General features: G+C 43.2%; 1 protein-coding gene across 2 annotated transcripts in view; it reads left to right on the plus strand.

Annotated features, from left to right (window-relative positions):
- APBB1IP (amyloid beta precursor protein binding family B member 1 interacting protein) overlaps positions 1 to 12,055 on the plus strand; it is a 66,704-nt gene that overhangs the window by 23,948 nt on the left and 30,701 nt on the right. The window lies entirely within an intron of this gene.

The following is a 12,055-nucleotide window of genomic DNA, read 5'->3' on the forward strand; positions in this document are numbered from 1 at the left end:
TCAAACCTGAGTTGTTCAAGGATCAACTATACAGAGTTTTCAAACTCTAACTACCTTCAGTGGAATGCTTTAATGCCTAGAGTAGTTAGGGTACCATCTCAGCTTCTGTAACAAAGAGACTCCTTAAAGGAGTGGTTCAAACCGGCTAGAAGCTTTATTCTTTCTCATGTAGCAGCGCAGGCATAGGTGGGTAGATCTAAGGCTGTGTCATTCTCAACACTGGCTTCTATCTCTGGGCCCAAGGCAGCTTTTCCACCTGGCCGTTTCCTGGTCCTTAGGGAGGGAATAAAGAGCCAGGGAACTGCACAACCAGACTTCTTACTGGAAGGACCTGGAAATGGCACTTTTACTTCTGCTTCTATCCCAATGGCCAGAACTTAGCTACAGGGGACATTGAACTACACAAGAAGCTGACACATGCAGTCTCTCTCTCTGAACAACCATACACATAACTAAAATTGGGTGTTATATTCAGAGTCGCCACTTTGCCCAATTCCTCCATGAAGAAGCTTTCACATCAAGTCTACAAAAATGGTGCCGGGGCGTTGTGTCACATGGCTATGATATCGTATAACCAAGAGGAGGAAGAGGAGGATGGGTATTGGCGGATATCTGCAGCTTCCATGACATCTAATGAATCAGTGCACAAAAGATAACTACATGCTGTGAATCTTTATAAAGAGCACCTCCCATTGAGTGACCACCCACATCAAGATATAGAGCATGAATGATACTCCCACAGATTCACTCATGTCCCTTTCCAGCCATTGATCCCCATTACAAGGATAATCATGATTCTGATCTTTCTGGCATTGCTTTTTCTTGCTTTTGAACTTCGTATAAAATGGAATCATATCATAGTACTCTTTGGTGTTTACCTTCATTCCTTTTGTTGCATATGGCAGAATATAGTTTGTTCTTTTTCTTTGCCTTCTGGTATGCCCTTGTGCAGTTGTACCAAAGTAAGTTTATCTGTCGTATTCCTGACGGACACTTGATTTGTTCCCAGTTTGGGGCTTTAACAAGTAATGCTGTTGAGAACATTCTTGTACCTGTCTTTTGTTGAACATATGTAGACGTTTTTCCTATATAATACATACAATTGCTAGCTCATAGGTTCTGCACAGATTTAGCTTTAGGAGATACTGCCAAGCAGTCTTTCAAAGAGATTGTGTGATTTGCCTCCATTAGTATTGTATGAGAATTACCATTATTCCAAATCCTTGCCATTCCTTGGTGCTACCACTAAAAAAAATTTTTTTTCTCTTCTTTGTGGGTGTGTAGTGGTATCTCCTATGGTTTTAAGTCAAATGTTCTATCGTCAAAGGCTTGAGTACCTTTTCAAATGTTTATTATCTATTTTTGTGAAGTGCCTGTTCAGATCCTCTGCCATGATTCTCAGCCTCTTGCCAGAGGGGAAATGTGGCTCTCAGAATATCTCAGCATCAATTTGTGGTTCCTTTATCTCTTGGATCTTGGCCCCTTGAGTCCTGTTGGCCTCCATAGCTCTCCAAAACCGTCACACACATGTGGGTTTTTTTAATCCAGATTTTCAAGTTGTTCTTGTAAAGCTTTGATCTAACTACAAGCTAGTCTATCATAGGAGGAGGCAGAAATCCTCCTGCTGAATTCTTCTGCATAATAATCTATTCTCTAAAACCAAGTAGATAGATTCTTCTAATTTGCAATCACACTTAGAGACCATAATGGAAGTGGAAACATTTTTTAAGTTGCTGATATTGAGTATTTCCATTTTCTCAGTGTTTGGTTGGATAATCTGTCTTCTGTTCAGTGCTCCGTGTGAATAGTAACTTCAGCGTGCTGACCTTAGGGCTCTTGCCTTGTTTCTGAAGTAGACTGTGGGTATTCCCACATTGATGTCATGGCTCCTAAAAGGGAGGCTTTGTAATTTTAAAATACCCACAGTCCCTTTGTAAAAACTCTATGCTGAGACCCTTTCATAGTTTTCAACAGAAACATTTTTTTTTTAAGATTGCACCAAAAGAATAACAAATCCTAGAGAAGAGTATTATCAGAGAAAGTTTCTTAAGGAAATACAACCTGGAAATTCTTTTGTTTAATTGCCTTACATCTTCTTCTGAAGCAATGTCTCAAGCAGTTAATTCAAAAATCCAGATACGCCCTGTATTTCATTTGGGTTGTTAATTCTTTTTCAAATGTAATTGTCAGGGCACCTGGGTGGCTCAGTCAGTTAAGTGTCCAGCTTCAGCTCGGGTCATGATCTCACAGTTCATGGGTTCGAGCCCTGTGTCAGGCTCTGTGCTGACAGCTAGCTCAGAGCCTGGAGCCTGCTTCAGATTCTGTATCTCCCTCTCTCTCAGACCCTCCCCTACTCACACTGTCTCTCTCTGTCTATCAAAAATAAATTAAAAAACATAATTGTCAACATTTATGTGTAGTAGTGAATCCTAAAATAGAGTAGTAAGTAACTGATATCTGCTTCCACTCCCCCATCAGGACTGTATCGTGGGCCTACAGGCTGGATCGTCCAGCCCAGCTGGCTAACAGTGCTGTCTAGGAGCTATTTCAGGAGTTAGTTAGACATTGTGTGATGAACTAGATTTAACCAGAAATTAGAAAAGGAAAAGACTGAGACACTGAACAACTTATTTGTTCTTCTCAAAAGGTTTCAAAACATTGAATGTCTTTCCACTGGCTTTAGCAAATGTTGTGGGGTATCTGTTTACATGTTTAACCTGTGCTACCTATGAAGGACACGAAAACAAAGATAAACTTTGCCCTCCAACAGTTTACAGTCTAGCTGGAGAAAAAGGCATGTACACAAGTAAGGACAGCGTAGCTTCCAGCTCTAACCGTGAGAGTGGTGACGGACAAAGACCATGGCATGGTACAGTCTTAGATTAAGTCCCAGTGGGCAAAATGCTCCTGACAGCACAAGGGAGCTTCAGTAAAGGTGAATGCTAAGAATTTTCGTTTTGTAATTACTCTATTACTTCATTATACACAAGGTTAGGAAAGTGTCAGCTCAGTAGAGCAGTGATAGTAGGAACTGAGCAGTCAGATAACCCATTCGTCCTGACCCTGAGGAAAAAATACACTCTGCACAGATGTCCAGATGCAGAGGGAGCGCGGCTCAGGGCAAGCCACAGAGCTTGCCTGTTGACAGAGACTGACGACAGCATGGTTCACCCTGATTTAGGATATGAGTGAAGAGGGAAAACCAACATGTGTTTCTGACAAAGCACTGCAGGACCCTGACAGGAAATAGCACCTCAAACATACTATGGACAGTGTAGCAATACAATTAATAAACTGCGGGATTCAGAAGAAAATTGTAGAAAATTGTTACCTTCGGTAGAAGGAGGTGAGATACGAACCAAATAAACCAGTAGAAAAGGCCACAAAGTAAGAGTAAAAGAAGAGGATGGGAGGGAAAAGAAGGGAAGTGGGAAATCAGAGTCGGGGCTGAAAAGCCTGGAGGTGAGGTGAGATACTAGCTCCTGTGGAGCAGACGGAGGGCAGGGAGATTTACTCAGAGAAACCTCAGTCCAAGCATTCGCCTGGAGCGCTCGGGGGAGTTAGCCAGGGGAAGAGTAGAGGGGAAGCGAGCATTCTAGGCTTGGGCCTGTGCAAAGTCCAAGAAGAAAGAGGGACGTGGGAAACAGTTGCATGGCTGGACCATGGAGAAGTGCGGGGGGGCGGGGGGGGGGGGGGGGGACAGTGCGTTCAGATAAGTTGGTGGGAAGGAAACTGGTAAGAACAGCATACTGGTTAAAACAAGTCAGAAATGAATGTTTCCATTTACCAGGTCATACAGATTTAATTGTATGAGATTCGTTTAAAATGCATTTTTAGGCAATTTAGTCAGTTTCCAGCATTCATTTATTTTTTAAGTATTTTTTTATGTTTTTTTATTTATTTTTGAGAGACAGAGACAGCGTGAGCAGGGGAGGGTCAGAGAGAGAGGGAGACACAGAATCCAAAGATGGGCTCCAGGCTCTGAGCTGTCAGCACAGAGCCCAATGTGGGGCTCGAACCCACAAACATGAGATCATGACCTGAGCCAAAGTCGGATGCTCAACTGACTGAGCCACCCAGGCGCCCCTTATTTATTTTTAAAAATCCAGTTGCAACCACCAATGCTTACTTTACCTAGTTAGCTGTGTTCTTCTTTTTTAAGTTTATTTATTTATTTTGAGAGATGGGGGAAAAGCAGCAGAGAGGTAAAGAGAGAGGAAGAAAGAAAGAATACCAAGCAGGTTCTGCCCTGTCAGTGCAGAGCCTGATGTAGGGCTTGAACTCCTGAACTGTGAGATCATGACCTGAGCTGAAACCAAGAGTCGGACACTTAACTGACTAAGCCACCCAGGCACCCTTGTTTAGCTGTATTGTATTTTTGTTTTCTATTAAACTGCATTTCCTTGCCACTGTGTGATCCATCTTTCCTATTATGACTGAAGCTATGGCATGGAGTGTGCCCTACTCTTTGTGGGTATAGAAGCTGACACTGAGGCTTCATTCTTGCACAAGAAATGAGTCATGGAAGTAGAGATGATGAGTGAAATGCCGTCTGCAGAAGTTATGATATGACAGAAGGTTCTGCAAACACTGATAATAAGTGGGGGTGCCGTTCATTGCATTGAGACCCTGGGATATTGTGCTTGTTCCACGAGCTGTCAGAGCTCGTGGAGGCCTGGCCCCTGGGGGAACTCGTCATTCCTGGAATAGGTCCTTGCTGGGAGCAGTACAAGGGCCAGTGACATCAGGCTGTTGGTTTACACTCACCTCATCCATATTTCCTCTAAACCCAAAACTTTAGGAATAGATGTCAAACAAGCAAAATCAGCTAGCAGTGAAATAGAGATAAAGAGAAGGAACTTGAAAAAGTCTGACAAATGGCCCAAAAGTCTTAAAGATGGATAAAAACTTAAGTGCTACTAAATACTGAGTGCATCAGAATCAGTAAAACCTGAGAAGTAAATGGGGGCAGAGGGCGGATTTTGAACCAGATTATTGTTTCTGCTACGATTTTATTCCTGATCCAGTTGTTTTAAATCAAAACATATGGGCCTAACAAGACTTTAGACTGGAGAGAAGTGGGTGCAAGATGATCAAGGGCATTGTAAACCATGTTAAAAACATTGTCCTTGATCCTGAGGCTTGCAGGGAGCTATTGAAGGGTGTTGAAGGGGGGACAGTACCACCATGGCTGCATGATGGAGGATGGATCCAAGAGAAAGCAGAGTGAAAGCTGCCATGGAGAGGTGGTTACAGAGCCCAGAAAAAGGAGGTGATGATGAACCCAAAGGAGTTGGAAGATATGTAGGAAGGAGGAAGAATTTTGCAGAATATGGTGATCATGAATGCTGGTATACTAGGGAAGCATAGAAGCAGACAAGGGTAACACTGTGGTTTCAGACTAGGGAATGGGATGGATCCTGATGTCATTCACTGTGGCAGGAAGCACAAGAAGGGAAGTAAGTTGGGAGAAGAACATAATGAGCTAAATTTTAAACATGCTGAATTTCCCCCTTACCTTAAAAAAAGGTCATTTGACCCTCCATAAATTAAGCCTGAAATTTACACATTTGACTTAAATATTTTCTATCACAAGGGCAGTCTTTTAACTATAAATGTCATAAGACACATGCTCCTCAGATTTTCTGTAGGTTATTTTTTTTCTCATGAGATAACGGAAATCTTTCCATTGCTGAGATTCCCATCCGACCTGTTCAGAGTCCGAGGCATTTACAGAGAAGTAGAAGACTTTTGGAGAGAAACCAGGTTCTGCAAATTTGTGAACCTAAAGATCCTTTTTTAAAAGAAATCCCGCCAGGGGCACCTGGGTAGCTTAGTCAGGACGCTTGACTCCGTCGGACTCTTGATTTAAGCTCAAATCATGATCTCCTGGTTCGTGGGTTCAGCATCGAGCCTCCCATCAAGCCATGGGTCTCCTTGCTGACAGTGCAGAGCCTGCTTGGGATTCTGTGTCCCTCTCTCTCTCTGCCCCTCCCCTGCTTGCTTGCTCTCTCTCTCTCTTAAGCATTATTTAAAATGTTTGAAATAAACATTTAAAAAATAAATTTTAAAAATAAAAGGAATTCCACAAGGGTGACTGGTCTGTACTTTGGGAGGTAATAACAGATCACCCCATTCATAAATGAGGAAAAATAGAGTAATGAATACCTCTGGTTGCTCTTATGCCCTATTCAGTTTAAGAACTACTTATGATTCTTTTGGACAGTCCTTGGTTTGGCCTCACTCCAAGAGGCAGGAACCACACATGAGCCTAGCTATTGAACCTTGGTGAGGATCCAAGACTGTCATTCTTCCAAGAGTCACTGCTAAAGCCCAAGTGCACAGACATAAATTGGGGATCACTTAATCATGAGAACAGAAAGTGTGCTAACTAGAATTTGTTTCAGTGGGATTATTGAAATGATTCAGAGGCATCTCATGGGCTGAAAGATAGGAAGCATGACCAGGCCTCCCAGGGGCCAGCACTGGGAATATAAAGCTAAGGGCATCTTGGGCCCAGCCCTCTCTTGGGCCTCCAGCCCTCTGTCCCTCAACAAGCGGTGTCCTTCCTCCCCTCAATAGACCCCCTTACTTTGCTCACTCATCTCTCCTGCGTAGCCCCTTATGGCCAACCTCAGATGGCGGCTGCCTCTATGAATGCATATCAAACTAGGGTGCCTGCAGACCCCCTGGAAGAAATTTGAAAAGCTCTGTACCCCCTCACATATATGTATGTTGACGTCCAGAATTTTTCAACACTAGTTTAATTAGATGCAAATAATGCAATGACTAGCATATTATGAATTTTGACATTTCCATAAGCTATCCAGGGGAGTCTAAATAGTTTCATGACAATTTGCTTTCTTTTCCATGTAAGAAGCACATGAATAGCTTTTTGTTAACAGACTTTATTTCTTGGAGCAGTTTTCAATTCATGGTAAAATTGAGGAAGTTCCCATTCTACACATACATATCCTCCCCCACTATCAGTACCCCCACAAGAGTGGTATGTTTGTTACAGTCAGTGAACCTACATTGATTGACACGCCGTGATCACCCAAGTCCGTAGTTTACATTAGGTTCACTCTTACTGTTGTACAACAAACCTTTTTAATGTTCAGGAAATTTTATACTGTTTATTATTTTTCCCCTGAACTATTCCCATTCTGTTTTCTCCCCAAAGACCTCTCCTATTATAATATATTTTTATGCCTGAAAGTCTCTGAATGAGATCTCTCTCATACTTCTCTTCAACAAATTATGTTTATAAACCGGTTTATAATTTTTTTAATTTCTTGTCATCATAAGTCACTTAAATGTTAAAAAAATTACACAAGTGGATAGGTAATTTAAAAACATTAAAATTAAATTGGTTAACAATTTTAAAACATCAAAATCTTAAAAAGTGAAAATCTTGGGGGGAAATATCTCTTGAGATGAGATAAATAGATGAAACCTTTTCCCCCTCTGATTAGTTCCAGGACAAAAGGATAAATGTTCAATATCAATTATATCCCTGTTTTTCGTGTCTGTAGAAGTTAAGTACTTGTTACAGATGCAGGCAGTGAGAAACCTTGTTCACATACACAAGTGGACAAGAATGGAGGAGCTTGATAAGAGCAATGCCATTCAGTTCCTTGAACTCCTTCCAAGTTACCTGTCACTGAGGGATCAATGGTGGTTCTTTAATACACCACTTGACACGATTAGGTGCCTTCCGTTGTGTAAAGGCAAAGAGTTAGAAACCACGTGACTTCACAATAGATTTGTTTGGAGTGGTGAGTCTTTCCCTCTCTCAACACCCATTTCTCACGTTGTCCCATTGTTTCCAGCCTTTGAGAGCTGGGCACACCTGGTGCTTTCTCTTCCAGGGCAGTAAGAGTCTGTGTGGTTGTGGGGTATGCCTTTCTCTTGGGAAGTGGGAAAAGGGCCTTCCGTTCTCAGGAGATCCATTTTAGAAGAGAGTATGTATGGAAGTTGAGGGTGTGGAAATTGATACCCATCTACCCTTAGAGGGGCTTCAATATATACTCCAGGGGGGACACCATTAACCACAGCCTGGCCTTGAATGGTGGCTCAACCTCCCCCACAGTTAAATTGACTGTCTTCTGCTTCTGAATCTGTCACAACTGTTATATAATAAGTTTTGTGTCATTTTCATCTTCAGCCATTAGGAGACTCATGAAAGGTGGGTGTCGTTGAACTTCTTGTCAAACAATAAGGACACTTAGCTGATGACAGCCAGTGCAGTGTGCATCTCAATAGGGCAGACCAGGAGACTCTGGGAGCCTCCAGCAGGGGTCTTTCAAGTCCTTGGGATCAGAGACAACCTCCCTGAGGAAGCGATGTTTCTCATGTTCACAAAGGGAACAGAGACGAGGGAAGGAGGGAGGGAGGAGGGGAGATTCCAAGCCATAGAGAGGGATTATAAAGGCCCATAATCAAGACTGTACACTATGTTCCAGGAGTAGAAAGGTGCACTGAGGCTGCCATGGAAAGTGCTGTGGGGACAGTGGTGCACAGGGCCAGATTGGTGGACCTGACAGGCTGTGCTGAGGGTTTTCACTGACACCTTTGTAAAACATGGTGTTGTCTGTTCAAATTTGTCTCTACAAAAGTGCCTCTGCCTGGAAAGCAGTATCCTGGAGTGGCCAAGAGTATGGATCCTAAAGTCAGACTGGTGGGAGTTGAATCCTGACTCCATTGCTTGTTAGCCACAGATCCTGAGCAAATTACCTAACTTCACCAAGTCTCTATTTTCTTGTCTGAAAATGAGGATAGTTTGTTTTTAGAAATGTGTTGTGAGAAGTAAAAGCCATCGTTAACACAAAGTGTAGTACATATCATTATTTTAGTTTGCCTCATCATAGATAATAATCTGGAGAAGAGAAGCGATGATGGCATGTGAAAGGACATGCTCCAGAAGGTGTCAGTGGATTAGGGTGATCACAGCGGGGCCAGGCCAGACTTCCATCTGGGACAGTGATGCTGTGTAATCTCACAAGTTTGGGGGCAGGGAGTCAAAGAAGTGTGCATAGGAGTTTAACCTCAGACTACCTGAAGTTGTTCAGGACAAATTAAGGAGGTGAGGATTTAATCCCTACATTCCCCATGATGCCAGGCATTTGCTCAAGAGCTACCAGCAAACACATCTACATTGAGCATCTACATTGTATTGAAATAAAGCCAGGGAAGGAGACTGTAGGTGAGATGTAAGGCCAGGAGTTGTCTTCTGGATGTAATGGGAAGAGGGAGAAGCATTTATGAGCTAGTGTGAAAATAAAAGCAGTAACCAACATTGTTTAGGAAGTGAGGTCTGTGGGGACATTACGTTTGGCTGTGTCTGGAGGCATGGGGTCAGCAGCCAATCAAGAACAGCTAGGATACTATGGGCTGATGAGTGGCATTCAGCACCATATTCTAAGCACCAAGACAGAGTTGTCAGGGATGGGGACCTGTTACAGCCTGGGGCCCAGGGTGTCGAATTTAAAGAATGTAGGTTGATGGGCAGAAAAACCTAGGTTGAGGAAGGAGAGGTGTCAGTTCTACTCATTAACAATTATGGCTGTTCTGTAGTTGAGAAAGTTTCCCAAGGCTTCAAAAATCCCAAAGAATTAAGCACCTCCTCAAAGAAAAAGAGTCTAAAGAGATTGTTTTATATTTCTATTTCGCATTTCAGGTAGGCCTGATGACTAGAAGAAGAGAGCAATAGGATGGGGTGGGAGGCCCTGTGGAATCGCACAGGGAATGGAGGATAGGCCTCTGGGAAAGCCCACCCCCAGTAGTTATGGGGCCTGGGACAAGAATAAATTGAAGGCCTATAGACAATATATCTATATATTTAAAGTTCTAAATCAAGTGAATAAGAAGTTAGATGTGTTCTGTCTTCCTACCTGGGTGCCTTCATAATGACCTAAAAGTTTGGCCTTAGTATTCTTAGATTTCTTTTGAGTTCTGTGCAAGAAGGTGGTCTCGTGGAGGTACTCATGGCCTGCCCCTAGACTTACCCCTCCACCCACCCCATCTATCCTATCCCACCCAGGCTTTGCACACATGATGTGGCCCAGAGAGTAGGCTTCATACCACCCATCACTCTCCTGCAGAGAGCAGCCCCTTGGCCACCCTCTGGCCTAAATGCACACACTAGCAGTGCCATCTACTCTCAGGAGGATGCATGTAGGGCACACTCAGGGCCATTTGGGCAGGGAATTTCAAGGTTCTGAGTTTGTGGAGTCTGGACTGAATTGGCTCCAGGTGGGCATATCCCTCAGGCCCCACAGACTTGTTACCCTGTGAATGGGGGAGTGGGTGAGTGAGAGTGAAAGCAGGGACCCTTTAAAGTGCAGAGTTAGGGGGCACCTGGGTGACTCAGTCAGTTAAGTGTTTGACTCTTGGTTTTGGCTCAGGTTGTGATCTCACAGTTCATGAGTTTGAGCCCACGTCAAATCCCAAACTTGGGATTCTCTCTCCCTCTCTCTCTGTTCCCACCCCACTTGTGCTCTCTCTCTCAAAATAAATAAACTTTAAAAAAAATAACGTGTAGAGTCAGGGTAGAGAGGCCCCTCTTACCCAAGTGGTACTGCTTCTTTTGGGTAAAGCAAGTTGGGACAGTAGACCTTACTATCTAAGGGCAACTTTATTTAAAAAGCAGCTTACTTTCTCTGTGTCATTGTCATTAGAAAGGTTCCTCTTCCCACTTGATTAGAATCACAGGTGGTCTGCTATTCCTAAATGTCAGATGTTCAAGTAGAAGTCAGCTGTTACCTGAAGAGTTTTGTTTTCCCCAGGCTTATGCTGACACGTGGCCCCACTGGGCAAAGACCAGTGCTGTTGCCTGAAACCAAAAGAGAGGTTTAGGGGCGCCTATGTGGCTCAGTCTGTTAAGCGTCCAACTCTTGATATCAGCTCAGGTCGTGATGTTGCTATTGTGAGATCCAGCCCCATGCTGGGCTTCATCTCTGTACATGGAGCCTGCTTGGGATTCTCTCTCCCCCTCTCTCTCTGCCCCTCCTCTGCTCGCACTCTTTCTCTCTCAAATAAACATTTAAATAAATAAATAAGCAAATAAATAAATAAAGACCGAAGAGTGTCTCTTGAGGTAGAGAAGCTCTCCAATATTAACCTTAGCCATTCTTCTCGCTAGGAGCCCGAAGAATCTGTTTTTCCAAGAGGCTATTGGCAAATCAGTTAATATAAGGTTGCTTGCTTATTGAATTCCTTTTTATTTCTTCTAATAACATTTTAGTTTTCTGACTTCAAAAATAATACCAATGTATTATAAAGAAAAAAGTTGACAAATAGAAGAAGTTAAATTTAAATTATCCATCATCCTCTGCAACAATAATCAGTTGATATTTTCGGCAGTATTCATTCCCTTATTTGTTCTGTTCCTTAACTGAAATTGGGTAGTGATTGTGGTTTGCTATTGGTTGTGCAAGTGAGGAACAGAGAAAGAAACACATCTTCGTGCTTCTCTTCAGGTGCAGAAGAGTGCCAGCCACTGGGGAAGAAAATTACATCATGGTGTCTTTCTGCCATTCCTTTCCAACCTCTCTCTCCTGCCAGGGTTCATCCTTGACCATCCAGGACCAAGCCCAGCAGCAGGAAAGTCTTCCAGTAATCGCATTTATGGTCTCCAGTATGGCTTCCTATTTTAAAGGAAAGTCTACCCTAGGCTTCAGTGCTCTAGATCCACTCACCAGCCTGTGTATCAGTCAATGTTTGATGCATATAAACAACCTCAGAATCCCAATGGCTTACAACCACAGACATTCCCTCCCTCCTGGATCTGCAGGTTCTCATCTGTGGCTCCAGAATATGGGTCAGATGCAGATAGTTCACTGGTTTCTTACTGTCCTCAGACCAGCAGTGACCTGTGACAAACACTACCCACAGCAAATGGCTAGAGTGCAGGAGAGTGAGTAGAAACACACAACACAGCCTCTCAAGTGCCCTGCTCAGAATTGATGCCCTCTCCCTTTCCCCCACATTCTTTTAGCCAAAGCAAGTCACGTGTCTGACCCCAACTCAAGTGGGGCAAGGAAATTAGTTCCAC

This window comes from Suricata suricatta, chromosome 10 (assembly GCF_006229205.1).
Source record: "Suricata suricatta isolate VVHF042 chromosome 10, meerkat_22Aug2017_6uvM2_HiC, whole genome shotgun sequence".
NCBI classification, from domain to species: domain Eukaryota; kingdom Metazoa; phylum Chordata; class Mammalia; order Carnivora; family Herpestidae; genus Suricata; species Suricata suricatta.